Raw genomic sequence first — 24,654 nt, 5'->3', positions numbered from 1 at the left:
CCTTGAACTTTCTTTTGTGCTTCCTCCTCCTCCAGTGTGAGAAAGAACTGATTGCTATTCTTCACATAACCAATTGGCTTCAAACTCATCTTAAGGAGAAACGCCTGCAGAAATGACTAGTTCAGGCATGTTCTTTGCTTTTGCCAATAAATTTGGACTTCAGAGCCATCAATAGCATACAGTTCTTATCACGGAGTTATTTAGGGGCCATGGCGAGGAAATCATTTTGTGGTTCAGCAAGTTGGCACAGTTTATTTTGAATGGAAGTGTGTGATTAATTCTGGGCACCTATTTTCACCCAGAGAGGACCCATGCCACACTCTATGAACAGAGAAAGAGAGACAGCATCCACATCTGCATGGATCACTTGAGTCCACCACATCCCAGAGTGTGCTTCCATGTCACACCCTTGGACTTGTGGAATATCTCCTTTCCATCGTTGCAGCCCCTTGGCTGTGCCTCTGAGGCTACCAGGCCCTTCCTTCTGACTGCAGTGGCCTCTGCTCTGCATGAGATGTCTGCCTTGCAGGAAGTGTCTCTGAGTCAGGGCAGCAGGGGCCATCCTGAGCCAGCAGAACTGGTTACCTGTGATGGCTGCTCCTAGGAGTCCCCAAACTGTGGCTTAGCATGACCAAACGAGACTTGAGAGCAAAAGCTGGTGGGGAGCAAGAAAGGGTTATCATGTAAGGTGTAGTTTTGGCAGAAGTGACAGTATGCCACCATTCATGATCTTAAATTTCACTGACTGGGCACAGTGGCTCACATCTGTAATCCCAGCACTTTGGGAGGCTGAGGTAGGTGGACTGCTTGAGGTCAGGAGTTCAAGACCAGCCTGGCTGATATGGCAAAAACCTTTCTCTACTAAAAATACAAAAATTAGCCAGGTGTGATGATGCATGCCTGTAATCCCAGCTTCTTGGGAGGCTGAGGCATAAGAATTAATTGAACCCAGGAGGCAGAGGTTGTAGTGGGCTGAGATTACACCACTGCACTCCAGCCTGGGTGACAAAGCAAGACTGACTCAAAAAAAAGTTAGTTTGTTTTTTTTTTTTCATTAAGTCCAGGCTGGGCCCAGTGGCTCATGCCTGTAATCCCAACACTGTGAGACCAAGGTGGGAGGATTGCTTGAGCCCAGGAGTTCAAAACCAGCCTGGGGAACATACTTGCCCAGTTTTTTGTGTGAGATTCCATCCCCACGAAAACAAACAAAACACTAGATGCGTGTGGTGGTGTACACCTGTAATCCAGGTACTCGGGAGGCTGAGGTGGGAGGCTCGCCTGAGCCTGGGAAATTGAGGCTGTAGTCGCACCACTACACTCCAGAGACTCTGTCTCAGCACAAATAAAACTAAAAATCACAAAATAAAAAATGTAATTAAATCCAGATGTAAGGGCTTCTACGGTTGACCCCTGGGCTCAAGTATGAGCTGTAACCAGTCACTGTCCCTCCTTTGGCTCAGCCCTCCCCAGTGTATGGCCTTGGTTCTTTCTGAGGCACACATCTTTGCAGTCCTAAGATGGTGATTACAGTTCCAAGTCTAGCATGTAGCCGTGCAACATTTGGCTGAAGAAGTTGGCATCAGGAAGTGTATTTGCTTTCTGTTGCCACTGTAGCAAATTACCAAAACTTTGTGTCTTAAAACAACAACAAATTTATTGTCTCACAGCTCTGGAGGTCAGAAGTCCAAAATGGGTCTTACTAGGCTAAAATAAAGATGTCAGCAGGACTGTGGTCCTTCTGAGGGGTCTAGGAGAGAATCCATTTCTTTGCCTTTTCCAGTTTCTAGAGACTACCTGCCTTCCTTGGCTTATGGCCCCTTCCTCCAATTTTAAAGCCAGCAGTGTAGCATCTTCAAATCTCTCATTCCATCATCACATCATCTACTCTGATTCCTGCCTCAAGTTACACAAAGACATTTGATTAAATAGGGCCCGCCCCAAGTAATTCAGAATAATCTCCCCATCTCAAGAATCTGGCCAGGCATGGTGGCTCATACCTGTAATCCCAACACTTTGGGAGGCTGAGGCAGGAAGATCGCTTGAGCCAAGGAGTTTGAGACTGGTCTGGGCAACAGAGCAAGACCGTGTCTTAACAACAACAAAAATAGCTGGGTGTGGTGGCATGCATCTGTGGTCCCAGCTACTCAGGAAGCTGAGGCAGGAGGATCGCTTGAGCCCAGGAGTTCCAGGCTACAGTGAGCCATGATCACACCACTGCACTCCAGCCTGGGTGACAGACTGAGACCCTGTCTCTAAAACAAAAACAGATCCTTAATGGCATCTTCAATGTCCCCTTTGCCATGCGAAGGTAACATATGTATAGGTTCCAGGGTTTGGAATGAGGACATCTCTGAAGGAAAGGGGGCATTACTCTCCCTACCACAAAGAAGTAATACAACATTTTGGCCAGACGCAGTGGCTCACACCTGTAATCCCAGCACTTTGGGAGGCTGAGGCAGGCGGATCACGAGGTCAGGCATTCGAGACCAGCCTGGTCAACACGGTGAAACCCCTTCTCTACTAAAAATACAAAAAATTAGCCGGGCGTGGTGGTGCGCGCCTGTAGTCCGAGCTACACAGGAGGCTGAGGCAGAAGAATCGCTTGAACCTGGGAGATGGAGGTTGCAGTGAGCCGAGATCATGCCACTGCACTCCAGCCTGGGCAACAGAGTGAGACTTTGTCTCAAAAAAAAAAAAAAAAAAAGTAATACAACATTTTCGGAAGACTTCTCTGTTGTTGACTCGCTCTGACCCTGTTAGCCAGGATTGACACATGCATCCATGTCCTGGCTGGGAGAAAAGCTGGAAAAGAGTGTAGCTGGTTTTTTTGGCATCTGTAGAAGGTGCCAGACTGTGCTGCAATGAAGGTGGGTGGCACAGCCACAGTAGCTGGCACAAAAATCTGCTTGGGTGGAGCCCATCTACCCCAGAGACCTCTCCTCACATTAAGTTATAAGGCCACAAACTAGATCCGGATGGAAGCTTCCGGACTTGCTGCCAGCAAAGATCTGGAACTGAGGGTCAACAGCTCATGCCTGCAATCCCAGCACTTTAGGAGGCTGAGGCAGGAGGATCACTTGAGGCCAGGAGTTAAAGACCAGCCTGGGCAACATAGTGAGACTCCATCTCTACCAAAAAAATTTAAAAATTAGCTGGGCATGGTGACATGTGCCTATAATCCCAACTACTCAGGAGTCTTAGGTGGGAGGATTTCTTGAGCCCGGGAGATTAAGGCTGCAGTGAGTTATGATCAGGCCACTGCACTCCAGCCTGGGCAACAGAGTGAGACCCTGTCTCCTAAAAAAAAAAAAAAAAAATGGAACTGAGTGAAGTCCCAACATCCAGGGAGCAGCTACCAGGACATGGGGACCCTGGTGGAGGATTGAATGGGGTGCTGGAAGGGAAAGATGGCATTCCGCTCAGGTAAGGGAGAAGTGTGAGCTCTCCCTTGGGTATAGGAGGGAAGCCAGAATTTCAAAACGTGACAGAGAGAGAGAGACAGAGAGAGAGATTGCGAAATTGAGAGAAAAGTCTTTTTCACGTGAGGCTGCGCGGTGGCTCACGTCTGTAATCCCAGCACTTTTGGAGGCTGAGGTGGGCAAATCACCTGAGGTTGGGAGTTTCAGACCAGCCTGACCAACATGGAGAAACCCCATCTCTACTAAAAATACAAAATTAGCCAGGCGTGGTGGCACATGACTGTAATCCCAGCTACTGGAGAGGCTGAGCAGGAGAATCACTTGAACCCGGGAGGCAGAGGTTGTGGTGAGCTGAGATCGCGCCATTGCACTCTAGCCTGGGCAATGCCCATCAAAAAAGAGTGAAACGCCATCTCAAAAAAAAAGAAAAAAAAAGATTCATTTGTGAGACCTTTCCACTCATCCCTTTCCTCAGATACACCCCAGAACACCCTCAGAACACCCCAGATACCCTTTTGGGCAGCTATGGGTGAAGTTGCCCCTCAATCTCAGCTCCAGTGGATGGCCCACTGGCCTCATTCTGTCTCCGTTGCTGCAGTGATTAATCCAGGGGCATGCAAGCACTCTGGTCCAAGCCAGTCAGTGCAAGGCACCCTCCTGTCCATGATAAGTGTCAAAGCAATGAACATGGATGGAGAGTGAAGCCCAGGACTTTGATTAAAAGTTAGGAGAGTGTGTTCGGCTGAAAAATGTCCCCCAAAGATGTCAGGCCTGAATTCTTGGAACCTATGAATGTTGCGTTATGTAGAGACAGGGACTGCATATGTATTTAAAGAACTTGAGAGGGGAGATGATCCTGGATTGTGCATGTAATCACATGTATCTTTACAAGAGGGAGGCAGGGACAGATGTGACCACACATACGCAGAAAAGGAGAAGGTGATGTGACCGTGGAGGCAGAGACTGGAGCTGTGCAGTCACAAGTCAAAACATGCCAGCAGGCTGGGTGCAGTGGCTCATGCTTGTAATCCCAGCACTTTGGGAGGCCGAGGCAGGCAGATCACCTGAAGCCAGGAGTTTGAGACCAGCCTGGCCAACATGATGAAACCCCGTCTCTACTAAAAATACAAAAGTTGGCTGGGCACAGTGGCTCATGCCTGTAATCCCAGCACTTTGGGAGGCTGAGGCGGGTGGATCACAAGGTCAGAAGTTCAAGACTAGCCTGGCCAAGATAGTGAAAACCCGTCTCTACTAAAAATACGAAAGTTAGCCAGGCTTGGTGGCAGGCGCCTGTAATCCCAGCTACTCAGGAGGCTGAGGCAGGGAATTGCTTGAACCTGGGAGGCGGAGGTTGCAGTGAGCCAAAATCACACCACTGCACTCCAGCCTGGGTGATAGAGTAAGACTCCCTCTCAAAAAAATAAAAAATAAAATAAAATAGGCCGGGCGGGGTACCTCACGCTTGTAATCCCAACACTTTGGGAGGCCAAGGGGGGGTGGATCACGAGGTCAGGAGTTTGAGACCAGCCTGGCCAATATGGTGAAACCCTGTCTCTACTAAAAATTTAAAAATTAACTGGACATGGTGTTGCACGCCTGTAACCCCAGTTACTGGGGAGGCTGAGGCAGGAGACTGGCTTGAACTCAGGAGGCAGAGGTTGTAGTGAGCCGAGACGTGCTACTGCACTCCAGCCTGGGTGATAGAGCAAGACTCTGTCTCAAAAAATAAAAAAATAAAAAAATAATAAAATTAAATTAAAAATAAAAATACAAAAATTACCTGGATGTGGTGACATGCACATGTCATGCCAGCTACTCGGGAGGCTAAGGCAGGAGAATCGCTTGAACCCGGGAGGGGGAGATTACAGTGAGCCAAGATCACACCACTGCACTCCAGCCTGGGCAACAGAGTAAGGCTCCGTTTCAAAAAAAAAAAAAAAAAAAAAAAAAAAAAAAGGCCAGCAGCCACCATAAGCTGGAAGAGGCAAGGGATGAATTCTCTCCTGGAGCCTCCAAGGCTTGAATTTGGCCCAGGTATGGATTTCATGCTTCCGGCCTCCAGAAATGAGAGGATCTATTTGTCTTACTTTAATATTTCTCTTATCTCTTGTTTTAAGACACTGAGTTTGTAGTAATTTGTTACAGTGGTGATAGGAAACTAATACAGAAAAAAAAAGCCCAGTCTCTTGAAAGAAGTTGAGCCATATTGGCCGGGCGTGGTGGCTCACACCTGTAATCCCAGCACTTTGGGAGGCCGAGGCGGGTGGATCACCTAAGGTCAGAAGTTCAAGACCAGCCTAGTCAACATGGTGAAACCCCGTCTCTACTAAATATACAAAAATTAGCCGGGCGTGGTGGTGGGCGCCTGTAATCCCAGCTACTCGGGAGGCTGAGACAGGAGAATCGCTTGAACCCGGGAGGCAGAGGTTGCAGTGAGCCGAGATCGCGACATTGCACTCCAGCCAGGGCAACAAGAGTGAAACTTCATTCCAAAAAAAAAAGAAGAAGCTGAGCCATAAGGCTGTCAATGGGAGCCAATTTAAGAATAATCAATACTGCAGACCACTGAGGGGAAGGGTGGAAGGAAATTGAGTATTTGGAGACATTGTTGAGCTGCTGGCTCATACTGATCCTGAAGCTATTCTGGCTAACTCTCCAGGCATGTGAGTAAACATTATCTGATGACGTGGGTTAGCTGCTACCAGCCCAGCAAGCATCCTGACTCATAGCACAGCAGTGGCAGAGGCATTTGTTTTGTCTTTGTTTGGAGACTGTTTAAAATGGCAGCATAAGTCCTTTGGATCCCATCATCCCATCAGCTTGCATATAGGTCTTCTTTCCTTCTTTCTTTTCTCTCTTTCCTTCTTTCTCTCCTTCTCTCTTCCCTCCTCTCTTCCCTCTATTCTTCCCTTCTTCCTTTCCTTTGCCTTCTCTCCCCTCCCCTCCCGTCTCCTCTCCTTTCCTTTCCTTCCTTAGATGGACTCTCACTCTGTCGCCAGGCTGGAGTGCAGCGGCGCAATATCGGTTCACTGCAACCTCTGCCTCCTGGGTTCAAGTGATTCTCCTGCCTTAGCCTCCCGAGTACCTGGGACTTCAGATGCTCACCTCCATGCCCAGCTGATTTTTGTATTTTTAGTAGAGACGAGGTTTCACCATGTTAGTCAGGATGGTCTCCATCTCTTGATCTCACGATCCGCCCACCTTGGACTCCCAAAGTGCTGGGATTACAGGCGTGAGCCACTGTGCCCGGCCAGCTTGCATATAGTTTTAAAACTTTTATTTATTTATTTATTTATTTATTTTTGAGACAGAGTCTCACTCTGTCGACCAGGCTGGAGTGCAGTGGCGCAATCTCGACTCACTGCAACCTCCACCTCCTGGATTCAAGCAATTCTCCTGCCTCAGCCTCCCAAGTAGCTGGGACTACAGGCGTGCACTGTCTCACCTGGCTAATTTTTGTATTTTTTTAGTAGAGACGGGGTTTCACCATGTTGGCCAGGATGGTCTTGATCTCCTGACTTTGTGATCCGCCCACCTCGGCCTCCCAAAGTGCTGAGATTACAAGCACGAGTCACCACGCCCGGCCGTTTTAAAACTTTTAAAATTAAAGTTTAGTCCAGTCACGGTGGCTCACACCTGTAATCCCAGTACTTTGGGAGGTCAAGGCATTAGGATCACTTGAGGTCAGGAGTTCAAGACTAGCCTGGCCAACATGGTGAAACTCTGTCTCTACTAAAAATACAAAAACTAGCCAGGTGTGGTGGTGCTTGCTTGTAATCCCAGCTCCTCAGGTGGTTGAGGCAGGAGAATCACTTAAACCCAGGAGGCAGAGGCTGGAGTGAGCAGAGATCACACAACTGCACTCCAGCCTGGGCAACAGAGTGAGACTGTTGTCTCAAAAAATTAATTAATTAATTTAATTAAAGTTTATATATAACCTTTATATACATAAACTATATAAGCTTTAAACATATATATACACATAAACATATATATAGGCATGAAGTCCTCAACTTCACAACTTGATGAGTTTTTTTATATATGTCTAAATATATAAATATATAATGTCCATATATAAAAATCCATCACACAGGTCAACAGAAAATATATTTCCAAAACCCTGTACCACTTCCTGGTTAATATCTCCCAGAGTTAACCACTATCCTGATTATCATCATAAGTTTTTTTTCTGTCCTCAAACTTCATATAAATGGAATCATATAGTCTATGGTTTTCTGTGTCTGGCTTCTTTCAGTCAACATAATGTGTTAGAGATTCATCCAAGTTGCTGCATGTATCAGTAGTTAATGTTTGGTAAATTGCTGAGTAGTATTCCACTATGGATGTACCACATTTTGTTTGTACATTTTATTATTGATGGACTGCTGGGCTGTATCCAGTTTTGGCCCCTTATGACTAATGCTTCTATGAGTGTCCTTTTAGATGTCTTTTGGGGACATGGCTCATACTTCCATTGTGAGAAATTACTATTATGTTCTCTTGGGCAGTTTTTCCAGAAAGAATACAAATTTTGAATGCTAACAGGTCTGAAAATGCTTACTCTCTCCTCATATGTGTGAATGATATATTTGCTGAGCATCAAATCCTGAAATCAGAGTATTTTTGTTTCTGGAATCTTCACTTATCTTCTAGTGTCCAGGGTTTCAGAAGAGAAACCAATGCTGCTTATACATACCCTGTGCTCTTTGTAAGGGATTTGCAATGAAACTTGTGAAGTTTGCACTAGTTTTGGAGTATGGGTACTTCACCAGACTATGATGTCTTTTTAACCCTGCCAAGACATTGGACATGCCCTTAGAAATGTGAAGATACGTACAACTCATTTTATTTTTTTGAGATGGAGTTTTGCTCTTGTCACCCAGGCTGGAGTGCAATGGCACAACCTTGGCTCACTGCAACCTCTACCTCCCGGGATCAACTGATTCTCCTGCCTTAGCCTCCCAAGTAGCTGGGATTACAGGCATGTGCCACCACACTCAGCTAATTTTTCTATTTTTACTAGAGACAGGGTTTCACCATGTTGGCCAGGCTTGTCTCAAACTCCTGACCTCAGGTAATCCTCCTGCCTCGGCCTCCCAAAATGCTGGGATTACAGGTGTGAGTCACCGTGCCCGGCCAACATACAACTCTTGATGATGCTTCTATTTAAGTAGATAGAAGAATGCTATTGGCAAAGTATTAGCAAGTTAGTATAAAGCTCTCTGATTTGTTTGGAGTGATAATATTTGGATTATGCAGAAAAAAATTGATAGCATATCCTTCAGCCCTCATCTAGGACTATCATAAAATTATACACATAATGATCCCCATGATGCTAAAAGGTGTATGATTTCTGCACCATTCTTCAAGGTTTATGGTTCTTTTATTCATACATGATGTAGAAAAATAGATATGCTGTTGCCATTGATAACATTTATGGGCAACCCGCTTGGGTCCCCTTCCACACTGTGGAAGCTTTGTTCTTTCGCTCTTTGCAATAAATCTTACTGTTGCTCACTCTTTAAAAAAAAAAAATTTTACATGTGATTACCTATGACAACCATTTCTCTTCTTTTCTTTTCTTTTCTTTTCATTTTTGAGACAGGGTCTCATTTAGTCACCCAGGCTGGAGTGCAGTGGTACCATCTCAGCTCACTGTAGCCTTGACCCCCTCAAGCAGTCCTCACTTCCCAAGTAGCTGGGACTACAGGAATGCACCACCACGCACAGCTAATTTTTGTATTTTTATTAGAGACGGGGTTTCTCCATGTTGCACAGGCTGGTCTTGGACTCCTGAGCTCAAGTGATCCACCTGCCTTGCCCTCCAAAAGTGCTGGGATTGCAGGTGTGAGCCTCTGTGCCCAGCCATGATTATCTATGGCAACCTTTTTTTTTTTTTTTTGAGATGGAGTTTTGCTCTGTTGCCCGGGCTGGAGTGCAGTGGTGTGATCTTGGTTCACTGCAACCTCCACCTCCTGGGTTCAGCTATTCTCCTGCCTCAGCCTCCTGAGTAGCTGGGATTACAGGCATATGGCAGACATTTCTTTTTCTTTTTCTTTTTTTCTTGTTTTTTTTTGAGACGGAGTCTTGCTCTGTCACCCAGGCTGGAGTGCAGTGGCACGATCTCGGCTTACGGCAAGCTCTGCCTCCTGGGTTCACACCATTCTCCTGCCTCAGCCTCCTGAGTAGCTGGGACTCCAGGCACCCGCCACCACACCCAGCTATTTTTTTTTTTTTTGTATTTTTAGTAGAGACGGGGTTTCACGGTGTTAGCCAGGATGGTCTTGATCTCCTGACCTCGTGATCCACCCACCTCGGCCTCCCAAAGTGCTGGGATTACAGGCGTGAGCCACTGTGCCCAGCCGCATATGGCCAGACATTTCTATGAGACATTGTTCATCAGGCCTAGACCCTGAGTCCCCATTAAATGGTGTTTCTATGGCAAATTAGGGACATATGTAGAGTGCAACTGCTTATCCCTGCTGATCTGTGGCTGCAGGGAGTCACAAGTTTGCAGTCTTGTTACATTCAGATACTTAAGAGTTAAAAAATAACTGGTGGCTTTTGCCTCCTTTATCCCTGATGTCAAATAAAATGGAATTCCAACCAACAGCTTTTCCACATTGATCTTTTTTCAATGAGTTTTTCTAATTTGTTTGAATTTCCTGGTGTCAAATAAGGTAAAAGCCATGGTTGAAAGCTTGCCAACACTGACTGCATTCATAGTGTTCTCCAGTATGAGTCCTCTTACATTCAATAATATGAGAACAACTCCTGAATGCTCTTCCACGCAAATTACATGTATGGGGTTTTCCTCAGTATGAGTCCTCTGATGTCACATCGTAAGGGCTAGGCTACGTCTGAAGCCTTTCCCACGATGACTATATCCATCGCTTTGCTCTCCAGTGTGTCTTCTGTGATTTTTGAGTAGTGGAGGAGCAAAGTGTAAAACCTTTCCCTGAATGATTCCCTTCATAAGGTGTCTCTATAGATTCTTAGCTATAGGGTAAAAGTGTTCACTTCTTTAGAAGAATTTCCTAAATTCACTGCAAATATATAATTTCCCACAAGTATAAATTGTCTCATATTGAATAAGGTATAATTTGTGTCTACAGCCTTTGCTACAGCGATTACATTTATAGTATTGTTCTCCTGTGTAAGTTCTGAAACATACTGAAATAAATATTTCTTAATAAAGACTCTCCAACACTCAACACATTTGTAAGGTCTATTTCCTGAGAGAGTTTGCTTATACATCAGTGGGGTTGAGCTCTGTTTAAAGACTTCTTTACACATATTACATTTATATGGTCTCTCTCCAGTATGACTTCTCTGATGTCAGAAAGTATTTACCATAAACAGGGATTTCTCACATTCAGAACATCTGGAGGGTTTGTCACCTGTGTAAGTGCTCTCAAAACAAAGATGAGAGGAGCTCTGAATACACTTTTCCACATTCCTTACATTCAACTCAACTCTCTCTAACATGAATTCTCTTACATTGACTGAGACTTGTGCTACACTTAAAAAATTTACTACGTATATTTCATATATAAGGCTTTTCTACACTGAACTGTTTGCAAGTCTAAGAAGTTGAGTGTTTTGACCAAAAGCATTCCCAAAATCATAATTTTCAGGGTTTTTTCCCTGTGCATTTATGGTTTATTAAATCTGAATGCTGTTTTACAATGACTCATGTATGTAGTGGCATTCACTGATAAGAATATTGTTTAGTGGGCCAGGCACGGTGGCTCACGCCTGTAGTCCCAACACTTTGAGAGGCCAACGTGGGTGGATCACAAGGTCAGGAGTTCAAGACCAGCCTGGCCAAGATGGCAACACCCCTGTCTCTACTAAAAATACAAAAATTAGCCAGGTGTGGTGGCAGGTGCCTGAATCCCAGCTACTTGAGAGGCCGAGGCAGAGAACTGCTTGAACCCAGGAGGTGAAGGTCGCAGTGAGCCAAGATCACGCCACTGCACTCCAGCCTGGGTGACAGAATGAGACTCTGTCTCAAAAAACAAAAACAAGGCCAGGCGCGGTGGCTCATGCCTGTAATGGCAGCACTTTGGGAGGCCAAGGAGGGTGGATCATAAGGTCAGGAGATCGAGACCATCCTGACTAACACGGTGAAACCCCGTCTCTACTAAAAATACAAAAAATTAGCCGGGTGTGGTGGCGCGCGCTTATAGTCCCAGCTACTCTGGAAGCTGAGGCAGGAGAATGGCATGAACCCGGGAGGCAGAGCTCGCAGTGACCTGAGATCCTGCCACTGCACTCCAGCCTGGGTGACAGAGCAAGACTCTGTCTCAAAAACAAAACAAAACAAAAAAGAATATTGTTTAGTGGAAGAAGGCTTGAATTCTACTTAACATTAGCTGTGCATTTCTTATTCTTGCAGCCTCATTCCTGAATCAGTGTTCCTCAAGCATCATTTGTTTGACTCCTCTCCTGGTCCTCCTTCTGCTTCTCTAAGCGGACCTTACAGTCCTGGTTTCTTGCAAATGTGAAGAAATGAAGCTCATTCTTTGTGACTCTTTCCACTTTCAGGATGGCATTTTTGTTGTTGTTGTTTTTGTTTTGTTTTGTTTTGTTTTGTTTTGAGACAGAGTCTTCCTCTGTCACCCAGGCTGGAGGGCAGTGGCGCAATCTCGGCTCACTGCAACCTCTGCCTCCTGGGTTCAAACAATTCTCCTGCCTTAGCCTCCCAAGTAGCTGGGATTACAGGTACACGCCACCATGCCCAGCCAATTTTTGTATTTTTTTTTTTAAGTAGAGACGGGGTTTCACCATGTTGGCCAAGCTGGTCTCAAACTCCTGACCTTGTGATCCACCCACCTCAGTCTCCCAAAGTGCTCGGATTTCAGGCATGAGCCACCACGCCTGGCCTGGCATATGGTTTTCAGACAAATGTCTTCCTTCCTGGTTATCTCTTTGCTTTTGATGATAGTTTCACAATCCAAAAAAAAAAAAAAACAGATACATTTGTACATCCCCTACAATTGTTCACTGAATAAATTATGGCTTGTTCAATCAATTAAAAAACCATAATTTTAAGAGCTGGAGAGAAAATGCTGGGATTAAGTACATCGAAAGCATGTTGATTTGTTTCCAAATCTGTCTTGCCAGGAGCGACTGAGCAAATAAGAATAAGCCCAGTCTCTCCAGGTGGCTGATAGGAAAATAGATCAATCTCTGCTACTAGTCATTTCTCACTCTCTTTTCTTTTTCTTTCTTTCTTTTTTTTTTTTTTTTCTTTTGAGATGGAGTCTCGCTCTGTCGCCCAGGCTGGAGTGCAGTGGCACGATCTTGGCTCACTGCAAGCTCTGCCTCCTGGGTTCACGCCATTCTCCTGCCTCAGCCTCCTGAGTAGCTGGGACTACAGGCGCCTGCCACCACGCCCAGCTAATTTTTTGTATTTTTAGTAGAGACGGGATTTCATCATGTTAGCCAGGATGGTCTCGATCTCCCAACCTCGTGATCCACCAGCCTCGGCGTCCCAAAGTGCTGGGATTACAGGCGTGAGCCACCGCGCCCAGTCTCCTCACTCTGTTTTCAAGATGCTCTTCTGGACCCCAGTGCTTTGGGGGCTTGTCCTGAGCCCTCCTCTCTCATCCACCAGTATGGTCTGTTTTATTCTGCTGGCTTCAAACACCATCTGAACATTGATGAATCACAATTTGTAGCTTCATTCCAGATTATTTTCTGATCATAGACATATTTCACCATATTCATACTGCCTGCTGGGAGTGTCTATTCATTTTACAACCATACCTTGTCAGTACTGAGTTCTATTCTCATGCTCTAGCTCCTCTTCTCCCAGGTTTCTCCTGTCCATGGATGGCATCACAGTTGCTCATGTCAGTAGCCATGGACCCTTCCACTTCAATTTTGAATCAATCACCAAATTCTGAGCCCACCTTAAACATACATTGAAATGAGCCCCTTTTTACTTCCATTGACTCATCCAGTTCCAAGTCACGACATTTCTTGACTGAACTACACAGTAGTGCTTTCATCATCATCTCCTCTTCTGTTCATGACACCATCCCAACACTCAACCAGTGCAACCATTCAAACATGGAAATCAGGCCAGGTGTGGTGGCTCACCCTTGTAATACCAGCACTTTGGGAGGCCAAGGCAGGAAGATCACTTGAGTTCAGAAGTTCGAGACCAGCCTGGACAACACAGTGAGACCCCCGTCTCTACAAAAAAAGTTTTTTTTAATTAGCCAGGTGTGGTGGTGTGCACTTATGATTTCGGCTACTTGGAAGGCTGAGGTGGGAGGATTTCTTGAGCCCAGGATTCCAAGGTTGCAGCGAGCTATGATTGCACCACTGCACACCAGCCTGGGTGACACAGCAACACCCTGTCTCTTTTATTTATTTATTTTTATTTTTATTTATATATACTTCAAGTTTTAGGGTACATGTGCACAACGTGCAGGTTAGTTACATATGTATACATGTGCCATGTTGGTGTGCTGCACCCATTAACTCATCATTTAACATTAGGTATATCTCCTAATGCTATCCCTCCCCCCTCTCCCGACCCTGTCTCTCTTAAAATGTAAACCAGATCATTTAATTCCCTTGCTTAAATTCAACGAGTGACTTCTCATTGCTCTCAAATATTTATGCTTTTTTGTAGAACATCCACATTCACTATGCTGATTGCTACATAAAGGCAGATTCCAAATCTGTTTGCTAATTTCCTTGGCAACAGTACCTAGCATGGCATCACCGTGACTGTTTCTTGGCCAATTGTTTGAGGTCACTTCTATCCCTCACCATTCGATTGTTATGTTGATGACTTCCGAGTCGAGATCACTAACCCTCAGCTTCTGAATTTCCAAAGCCTGTGACTAAATGCCTGCTGGAGATCTTCCCCCACACATCAGGCAGTGCCCTTCTAATGGTGCAAATTAGATCATGTCACTCCCCAGGTTAACTCCACCCCTTCTGGTTTCCTGTCTCTTTCAGGGTGAAGCCCAAACTCCTAATCAGGGTGCACAAGGCCTGGCACATGTCAGCCAGATTTCCCCTGACTCTTCTGCTCTCTCCCCTTGCCCATCCATTCTGTCTTCACTGCCTGCTATTGTTTTTTTTTTTTCCTCGGGGACCGAGTCTCGCTGTCACCCAGGCTGGAGTGCAATGGCGTGATCTTGGCTCACTGCAACCTCCACCTCCTGGGGTCAAGCAATTCTCATGCCTCAGCCTCCCAGGTGGCTGGGATTACAGGCACGCGCCACCATGCCCAGCTAATTTTTGTATTTTTAGTAGAGATGGGTTTCACCATGCTGGCCAGGCAGGTCTCAAACTCCTGACCTCAAGTGATCCGTCGGCCTCGACCTCCCAAAGTGCTGGGATTACAGGCATGAGCCACTCACTGTGCCTGGCTGGTTTCTTGATTGTACCAAATTCTCTCCACCTCAGAGCCTTTGCTAGTGCTCTCCTTCTACCAAAATGCTCTTCCTCAGTATGTTGGCTCCTTCTTTTACTTGAGAAGTCAGATTAACATTGACCTCCTCAGAGAGGCCTTCTTGGACTGTGTAGTGAGCTCAGTAATGGTTTCCAAAAGATGTCCACATCCTCATCCCTAGAACCTCGTGAATGTTACCTCACATGGCAAAAGAATTTTTACAGATGTGAATAAATTAGGAATCTTGAGATACAGAGATTATCCTGGATTATCTGAGTGGGCCCAGTGTATTCACAAGAATACTTAAATGTGGAAGAGGAAGATAGAAGAGTCAGAATCAGAAAACGAGTTTTGATGATGGAAGCAGAGGTTGGAGTGACTCAGGGCCATAGACCTAGCAATGTAAGTGTCCTTCAGAAGCTGGAAAATGGAAGGCATGTATTCTCCACTCATGCCTCCCAAAGGAAAGCCAACCCATTTTGGATTTCTGACCTCCAGAACTATAAGATAATAACTTTATTTTGTTTAAAGCCACTAAATCTGTGGTAATTTGTTACTGCTAGGAGTCAGCAAACTATAGTTTCCAGGTCTGGTCCTGTCTGTTGCCTTTTTGGGGAGGGGATGGCTTATGAACTAAGAGTAGTTTTTATATTTTTTAAAATTCTTTTTTTTGTTGTTTTGGCTGGTCAAACGAAGCAGTGGGAGTGGACAAGAACAAAGAAATCTGTAACTGGTTGTGATCAATTAATTGTAGTTTTTACATCTTTTAATAATTGAAAATAAAGGAATAATTATATTTTGTGATGTGAAAATTATATGAAATTCAAATTTCAGTGTCCATGAAGTTGTTTGTTTGTTTGTTTGTTTGTTTGTTTGTTTGAGACGGAGTCTCACTCTGTCACCCAGGCTGGAGTGCAGTGGCACGATCTCAGCTCACTGCAACCTCCACCCTCCTGGGTTCACTCCATTCTCCTGCCTCAGCTTCCCGAGTAGCTGGGACGACAGGCGCCCACCACCACGCCCGGCTAATTTTTTGTATTTTTAGTAGAGACGGGGTTTCACCGTGTTAGCCAGGATGGTCTCGATCTCCTGACCTCGTGATCCGCCCACCTTGGCCTCCCAAAGTGCTAGGATTACAGACATGAGCCACCGCGCCCGGCCCATAAAGTTTTTTTATTTTTATTTTTGTAGGGATGGGGTCTCACTTTGTTGCTCAGGCTGGTCTTGAACTCCTGGGTTTAAGTGATCCTCCCACCTTGGCCTCCAAAAGTGTTGGGATTACAGGTGTGAGCCACCACACTCAACTGTCCATAGGTTTTACTGAAATACAGCTCTGCCCATGTATTATGTATAGTCAATAGCTGCTGTTGTGCTACAACAAGGTTGACAGTTGCAACAGAGACCATATAGTCCACCAAACCTAAAATATTTACTGTCTGGTCCTTTACAGAAAAAGTTGTCTTCCCTTGTTGTAAGCTGCTATGTTTTTGTTTTTTGGTTTTGTTTTTTGTTTTTTTTTTTTTTGAGACGGAGTCTCGCTCTGTCGCCTAGGCTGGAGTGCACTGGCGTGATCTCGGTTCACTGCAAGCTCCGCCTCCCGGGTTCACGCCATTCTCCTGCCTCAGCTTCTGAGTAGCTGGGACCACAGGCGCCTGTCACCACGCCCGGCTAATTTTTTGTATTTTTAGTAGAGATGGGGTTTCACTACGTTAGCCAGGATGGTCTCAATCTCCTGACCTCGTGATCTGCCCGCATCGGCCTCTGAAAGTGCTGGGATTACAGGCATGAGCCACGGCGCCTGGCCCCTGTTTTTGTGACAGTCTCACTCTGTTGCCCAGGCTGGAGTGCAATGGCGCAATCTTGGCTCACTGCAACCGCTGCTTCTGGGGTTCAAATGATTCTCCTGCCCTGGCCTCCCGAGTAGCTGGAATTACAGGTGCGCAACACCATGCTTTGCTAATTTATTTCAGTAGAGACAGGGTTTCACCACGTTGGCCAGGCTGGTCTTGAGCCACCGTGCCTGGCCTAAGCAGCTATGTTTTGGGGTAATTTCTTACAAAGCAGTGGATAATTAACACAGAAGCTCTTCCTGTTCCTTGACTTGGGACTAAAACACATGAGACTAGCTTTAGCAAACAGGATGTTAGCTCATGTGGTGTGAATAGAGGTGTGAGGTATGCCCCCCAATAAACCTTTTGCAGTTCCAACTCCATCTCAGTATCTACTGATCTTTAACTGCGACGCCTGAAGAAACCAGACAGAAAAAATCAGAGGAAAAGGAAGCCGGGGAGCTGTTACATAAAACTTAATGCACAGCTGTGAGACAGACTCCAGCACAGACATGGGTGAACTATATGAAGAGGCCAGTCTCCTGAACAATTGGGTAGCTAATGAACAGACTTACAGGACATGTGCAAATTTGCTGGTCATTAAGAACATGCAAGTTAGGCCAGGCGTGGCGGCTCATGCCTGTAATCCCAGCACTTTGCGAGGCCGAAGCAGACAGATTACCTGAGGTCAGGAGTTTGAGATCAGCCTGGCCAGCATGGAGAAGCCCTGTCTCTACTAAAAAAAAAAAAGTTAGCCAGGCACGGTGGCGTGCACCTGTAATCCCAACTACTAGGGAGGCTGAGGCAGGAGAATCGCTTGAACCCGGGAGGCGGAGGTTGCAGTGAGCCAAGATTGTGCCACTGCACTCCAGCCTGGGCGACAGAGCAAGACTCCATCTCAAAAAAACAAAGAAACAAAAACATGCAATTTAAATGAATAACACATTTCAATTTCTGGGTTGTATACTGTGACAGAAAGAATTCTATGATGGTGCCTGTGGCACTTCCTATTGTGACACTATGATGAGTTTATCTGGCAAAGCTGAGATATTTTGCAGCTGTTCCAAAACAGTTGAAAGTCTTTGAAACAGGGCTTGGCCGATGGTAGTGGCTCACACCTGTAATCCCAATACTTTGGGAAGCTGAGGCCAGTGGATCACTTAAGGCCAGAAGTTTGAGACCAGCCCGAGCAACATAGTGAGGACTGGTCTCTGCTATTTTTTTTTTTTTTTTTTTTTGACAGAATCTCACTCTGTCACCCAGGCTGGAGTGCAATGGTGCAATCTCAGCTCACTGCAACTTCCACCTCCTGGGTTCAAGTGATTCTCCTGCCTCAGCCTCCCAAGTAACTGGGACTATAGGTGCACACCACCACGCCTGGCTAAACAAAAAAATTTTTTTTTTAATTAGCCAGGCATGGCCAGACACGGTGGCTCACGCCTGTAATCCCAGCACTTTGGGAGGCCAAAGCAGGCAGATCATTTGAGGTCAGGAGTTCGAGACCAGCTTGACCTACATAGTGAAACCCCGTCTCTACTAAAATACAAAAATTAGCCGGGCGTGGTGGCAGGCGCCTGTAATTGCAGCTACTCATGAGGCTGAGGCAGGAGAATCGCTTGAACCCAGGGGGCACAGGTTGCAGTGAGCCGAGATCGCACCACTGCACTCCAGCTTGGGCGACAGAGTAAGACTCCCTCTCAAAAAAAAAAAAAAAAAAAAAAAAAAAAATTAGCCAGGCATGGTGGTGCATATGCCTGTAATCCCAGCTATTTGAGATGCTGAGGCAGGAGAAATGCTTGAGCCCAGGAAGTTAAGGCTGTAGTAAAGTATGATTGCGCCACTGCACTACAGCCTGAATGACAAAGCGAGGTGAGGTTCTGTCTAAATAAATAAATAAGAAGGCTTAGTTACAGACTCTTGCTGGTGGCCTGAAAAAAGGAAGCTACTGTGAGCTCTACAGCTGCAAAGAAATGGATTCAGGCGGGGCTTGGTGGCTCACGCTTGTAATCCCAACACTTTTGGAGGCCGAGGCAGGTGGATCACCTGACGTCAGGAGTTCGAGACCACCCTCAACATGGAGAAACCCTGTCTCTACTAAAAATACAAAATTAGCCGAGCATGGTGGTGCACGACTATAATCCCAGCTACTCGAGAGGCTGAAGCAGGAGAATTGCTTGAACCTGGGAGGCAGAGGTTGCGGTGAACCGAGATCGCGCCATTGCACTCCAGCCTGGGCAACAAGAGCTCAACTCCGTCTCAAAAAAAGAAAAAAAAAAAAAGAAATGGATTCAGCCAACTGAATGAACATGAAAGTAGATACTTCTATAATCAAGTCTACAGATGGGAATGAAGCCAGCTGACAGCTTGATTGCTACCTCTGGAGATCCTAAACAGAGGGCCTAGTTAAGCTATGCCCTGACTCTTGACTCACAAGAACACTGAGATAATAAATACATGTGGCTTTCCCCACGAGGCGGAGCCCGCAGTGAGCCGAGATCGTGCCACTGCACTCCAGCCTGGGCAACAGAGCACAATTCCATCTCCAGAAAAAAGAAAAAAAAAATGTGGTTTTTAAGCTGGTAATTTTGTGGTAAGTTGTTACACAAGAACAGTGAACAGGCCAGGTGCAGTGGCTCACGCCTGTAATCCTAGCACTTTGGGAGGCCGAGGCAGGCAGATCACGAGGTCAGGAGTTTGAGACCAACCTGGCCAATATGGTGAAACTCCGTCTCTACTAAAAATACAAAAAATAGCAGGGTGTGGTGGTGCGCCCCTATAGTCCCAGCTACTCGGGAGGCTGAGGCAAAAAAATTGCTTGAACCCAGGAGGCGGAGGTTGCAGTGAGCTGAGATTGTGCCATGTCTGGAAATGGTGGGTTCTTAGTCTCACTGACTTCAAGAATGAACCCACAGACCCTCGCAGTGTGTGTTACAGTTCTTAAAAGCAGCGTCTCTGGAATTTGTTTCTTCTGATGTTTGGATGTGTTCGGAGTTTCTTCCTTCTGGTGGCTTCATGGTCTCTTTGGTTTAAGAGTGAAGCTGCAAACCTTGGCATTGACTATTACAGCTCATAAATGCAATGCGGACCCAAAGAGCAAGCAGCAGTAAGACATATTGCAAACAGCCAAACAACAAAGCTTGCACCACGGGGATGCAGACTCAACACTGTTACCACTGGGGGCTCGGGCAGCCTGCTTTTATTCCCTTATCTGGCCCCCACCCACATCCTGCTGATTGGTCCATTTTACAGAGAGTTGATTGGTCCATTTTGACAGGGTGCTGATTGGTGCATTTACAATCCCTGAGCTAGACCCAAAAATTCTCCAAGTCCCCACTAGATTAGCTAAACACAGAGCACTGATTGGTGCATTCACAAACCTTGAGCTAGACACAGGGTGCTGATTGGTTCATTTACAAACCTTGAGCTAGACACAGAGTGCTGATTGGTGTATTCACAATCCCTTAGCTAGACATAAAGGTTCTCCAAGTCCCCACCACATTAGCTAGATACAGAGTGCCTACTGGTGCATCCACAAACTCCTGAGCTAGACACAGGGTGCTGATTGGTGTGTTTACAAACCTTGAGCTAGATACAGAGTGCTGACTGGTGTATTTACAATCCCTTAGCTAGACATAAAGGTTCTCCAAGTCCCTACTAGACTCAGGAGCCCAGCTGGCTTCACCCAGTGGATCCCACACGGGGCCGCAGGTGGAGCTACCTGCCAGTCCCGTGCCTTGCGCCCGCATTCCGCAGCTCTTGGGCAGTTGATGGGACCTGGCGCTGTGGAGCAGGGGGCGGCGCTCGTCGGGGAGGCTCCGGCCACGCAGGAGCCCAGGGCGGGGGTTGCGGGGAGGCTCAGGCATGGCGGCCTGCAGGTCCCGAGCCCTGCCCCGCGGGGAGGCAGCTAAGTCCCGGCGAGAAATCGAGCGCAGCGCCGGTGGGCCAGCACTGCTGGGGGACCCAGCGCACCCTGCGCAACTGCTGGCCCGGGTGGTAAGCCCCTCACTGCCCGGGGCTGGCGGGGCCGGCTGGCCGCTCAGAGTGCGGGGCCCGCCAAGCCCACGCCCATCCGGAACTCTAGCTGGCCCGCAAGCGCCGCGCGCGCAGCCCAGGTTCCCGCCCGCGCCTCCTCCCTCCACACCTCCCGGCAAGCTGAGGGAGCAGGCTCCGGCCGCAACCAGCCCAGACAGGGGCCCCACAGCGCAGTGGCAGGCTGAAGGGCTACCCGAGCATGGCCAGAGCGTACGCCGAGGCCAAGGAGGCGCCAAGAGCGAGCGAGGGCTGCCAGCACGCTGTCACCTCAGTGCCACTGCACTCCAGCCTGGGCAGCAGAGCAAGACTCCGTCTTAAACAAACAAACAACAGAAAACAACAGAGACATGCAAAGCTTAGAGAACATGAGTATCTGCTGGGTGAACGTGGGTGGCGGTGACCTTCTCACACTGATGGTAGAAGACGTATGAAAGGAAATTTCATAATATATAACTAAAACTATTTTAAATATTTATGCCATTCTCGCTAGCATCTAGGAATTGTACTTGTAGCAGTTCTTCCGAAATGTGCTTCAGTAGTTAAACAGCGGATTTGCATTGAAGGTTTACCATGCAGAGCACACAGGTATTAGCTAATGCAGTCCTCATACATCCCTGTATGTTATACTCTACTCTGATGGTTAAATGACAAAATTTTAGAGAAATGAAATCTTTTGACTCAGTTTATGTAACTAGAAAGCATATGTGCTAATAAGCAGATGCTAATTGGCTTGAATCCATTAGTCACTCATTTTTATTTTTTTATTGTGAGACAGGGTCTCACTGTGTCACCTGGGCTGAAGTGCAATCACAGCTCACTGCAGGCTTGATCTCCTGTGCTCCAGTGATTCTCCTGCCTCAGCCTCTCAAAGTGTGAGATTACAAGCATGAGCCTCCACGGCTGGCCCATAGTCACTCAATCTCCTGTTTAATTACTATCGAAATAAATGCAATAATGGATACTTGGATCAAGCACATATTGTCGAATATTAATTATCTAACCCAGGGGCTGGGTACGTGGGTGTTCACACAATTTTTTTTTTTCTTGTGAGACAGGGTCTCGCTCTGTCGTCCAGGCTGGAGTGCAGTGGTACAATCATTCCTCAACATCCCGGGGCTCAAGGGATCCTCCCGCCTCAGACTCCTGAGTAGCTGGGACTACAGGCGCGCGCCACGAAGCCCGGTTAATTTTTTAAATTTTTTTGTAGAGACGAGTTCTCACTATGTTGCCCAGACTGGTCTCAAACTCCTGAGCTCAAGCGACCCTCCCTTCCCAGCCTCCCAAAGTGCAGAAAGTACAGGCGTGAGCCACTGTGCCAGGCCCACACAATCATTTCAAATTTTCTGCATGTTTGAAAATGTTCTTAATAAAATTTGGGGGTAAGGTACATGCAATATTTATCAATTTTGCAGTTCTTACCTCTTTGGCTGAGGGAATTGCTTGCTCCTCAGAGACTCTTTCTCTTTTCTTCCTTCCTTCCTCCTTTCCTCTCTCTCTTTCTCCCTTTCTTTTGAGACTGAGTTTCGCTCTTGTTGCCCAGGCTGGAGTGCAATGGCACGATCTAGGCTCACCGCAACCTCCGCCTCCCGGGTTCAAGCGATTCTCTTGCCTCAGCCTTCCTGAGTAGCTGGGATTACAGGTGCCCGCCACCACACCCGGCTAATTTTTTGTATTTTTAGTAGACGGGGTTTCACCATGTTGGCCAGGCTAGCCTTGAACTCCTGACCTCAGGGGATCCGCCCACCTCGGCCTCCCAAAGCGCTAGGATTACAGGCGTGAGCCACTGCGCTCGGCCCTCCTCAGGGAGTTTCAAAACTAACTGTCACAAAGCCACTGGTTTTCTCTGTATTAATGAAAAACCTGGCAAGAACGCCCAGGATCCGAAAGTGAGCTTCAGTCTCAAGATAGCGACCGCCCTCCGGGCCAGCGTCGGGGCACTGAGGGGCCTCTGGAAAGTGAATCACAGGGAGCACCGCGGGGTTTCAGGATTTTGGCTGTCCGCTGCCCAAGGCTTGGCATCACGGGCGTCTTTCCCTCTCACGTTGGGGTCCCTTCAAGGTCGGCGCCAGGTATCCTCCCAGAAAACCTGCACACCGCAACGCCCAGGACCCCCACAGCCTCCCTGCTGCCGCTGGGGGGCGCCATCGTCGCGGCTAACGCAACCCGAGGGAGGAAGCGGTGGAGCGCCGCGCCGCGGGGTTTTCTGGGAGATGTAGGCGGTGGAAGCACACTCATGCGCAGCAACGGCGCCGCAGTGGGCGCTCATGCGCAGTGGAGGGTCCGGCGTCCGCCTTGGCGGGTGGGCGTGATGACCCGCACTCCCCAAGCCACTGCGGGATAGAACGGGGCCGAGGGCTCTCAGGGGTGGCCGCGACCGGGGCGGCCCGGGACACGGCCGCGGGTTCCAGCCAACAGGCCCGGAGTCGCGGCCTCGGCTCCGCCGTGGGTGCACGGGCTAGGGCTGCGGGGACTCCTGTGGGCTCCGCGTCTGCGGCTGGCAGGAATGGGGATCGTCCCCAGATCCCGCCTTCCGGGCAGGGCCTCCGCTGCCTGCGATCCTGCCCACAGTCCAAGGATCCTCCTCGCCTCTCGCGGACTGCGGTGTCAGCCGCCCGAGCCGTTCCCCGGACACCTGGCCAGGTGACGGCCCCCGACCTCCGCCTGGGGCGGGGTGGGGGGGGGGTGGTCTGCGAGTCCCCCTCACCCCCAGCAGACGTTCCCGAGCTCAGGAGGAAAAAAAGGACGAGGAAGGGGCTGCTTATGAGTGTGTCGGTGTTGATTTAGTAGTTGTGGAATGTGAGCCCTGGGGAAATAAGTGGAAGAGGCATGGACCGTGTGGCTCCACTGGGGCGTTCGCGAATGCCTCCTGGAGGAGGAGACCAACCAGAAAGAAGAGGCAGCGTCCAGCAACTGGACAAAGGCCAGAGGGCCTTTCTGGCAAGAGGACTGGGGTGAGCAGAAGCTGATCCGGCTCTTTATCCCTGGGCGCAAGTGCTGTGTGGCATAGGTCAGTGAAGGCCTGAAAGGGATGTTGAGCCAGCAGCAAAAGGCCTTGAGTGCCCCATTAAATAAGCTACAGCTGTGGCTGACGCCTGTAATCCCAGCACTTTGGGTGGCCCAAGCGGGCGGATTGCCTGAGCTCAGGGGTTGTAGACCAGCCTGGCCAACATGGTGAAACCCCGTCTCTACTAAAAATACAAAAATTAGCCGCGCGTGGTGGCACGTGCCTGTAATCCCTGCTACTTGGGAGGCTGAGACAGGAGAATCGCTTGAACCGGGGATGCAGAGTTTGGAGGCTGCAGTGAGCTGAGATCACGCTACTGCACCCCAGCCTGGGCGATAGAGCAAGACTGTCTCAAAAAAAAAAAAAAAAAATCACATATGTTGGCCAGGCAGGGTGGATCACGCCTGTAACTTCAGCACTTTGGGAGGCTGAGGATTACTTGAGCCCTGGAGTTTGAGAGCAGCCTGGGTAAAATAGTGAGACCCCATCTGTACTAAAAAAATTAGCCAGGCATGGTGGTGTACATCTGTAGTCCCAGCAACTGGGGAGGTCGAGTTGGGAGGATTGCTTGAGCCCAGGAGGTCAAGGCTGCAGTGGGCTATGATCATGCCACTGGACTACATCCTGGACAGCAAAGCAAGACCCCATTTCTAAGAGAAAAAAAAAGTGCCATTTTGTAAATGACTTCTGGGATGCTTATCTTGATGTAGAAAGTCTCCTACCCCAAGAACAAACAGATAATTCCTGAACAGGGATTGGCAAACAATGGCCTCAGTGGGCCTTCTGTTTCTGTAAAGTTTTATTGGAATGCAGTCACACTTGTTTAGTATTATCTATGCTGCTATCTGGAAGAGTTGGGTAGTCATGGCAGAGACCTTATGGTCTGCAAAGCTGAAAATATTTATTATTGGGCTTTTCACAGAAAAAGATTGCCCACATGTGACCTAC

The 24,654-nt window shown here is 47.7% G+C and overlaps 2 protein-coding genes across 7 annotated transcripts in view; one reads left to right on the top strand and one right to left on the bottom strand.

The window, feature by feature from the left end:
* ZNF274 (zinc finger protein 274) overlaps positions 1-22,271 on the bottom strand; it is a 58,721-nt gene extending 36,450 nt beyond the window's left edge. The window contains exon 1 of the mRNA XM_008969694.5: positions 22,122-22,271. The gene's annotated coding sequence lies outside the window, so the exon portion shown is untranslated. The remainder of the gene's footprint in view (positions 1-22,121) is intronic.
* Positions 22,272-22,979: 708 nt separating this feature from the next.
* Positions 22,980-24,654, top strand: part of ZNF329 (zinc finger protein 329) — a 38,334-nt gene continuing 36,659 nt past the window's right edge. For 3 of the 6 annotated variants that reach the window (XR_004667779.3, XM_008969700.5, XM_008969695.5), the window contains exon 1: positions 22,980-23,653. The gene's annotated coding sequence lies outside the window, so the exon portion shown is untranslated. Of the gene's footprint in view, positions 23,710-24,654 lie in introns of all 6 variants that reach the window. The other 3 variants (XM_008969696.5, XM_008969698.5, XM_034944755.3) reach the window with 3 other exon arrangements.

This window comes from Pan paniscus, chromosome 20 (assembly GCF_029289425.2).
Source record: "Pan paniscus chromosome 20, NHGRI_mPanPan1-v2.0_pri, whole genome shotgun sequence".
In the NCBI taxonomy this organism is placed as follows: Eukaryota; Metazoa; Chordata; class Mammalia; order Primates; family Hominidae; genus Pan; species Pan paniscus.
Note: the sequence above shows the minus strand (reverse complement) of the source record. Positions and strands in the feature narration are given on the sequence as shown.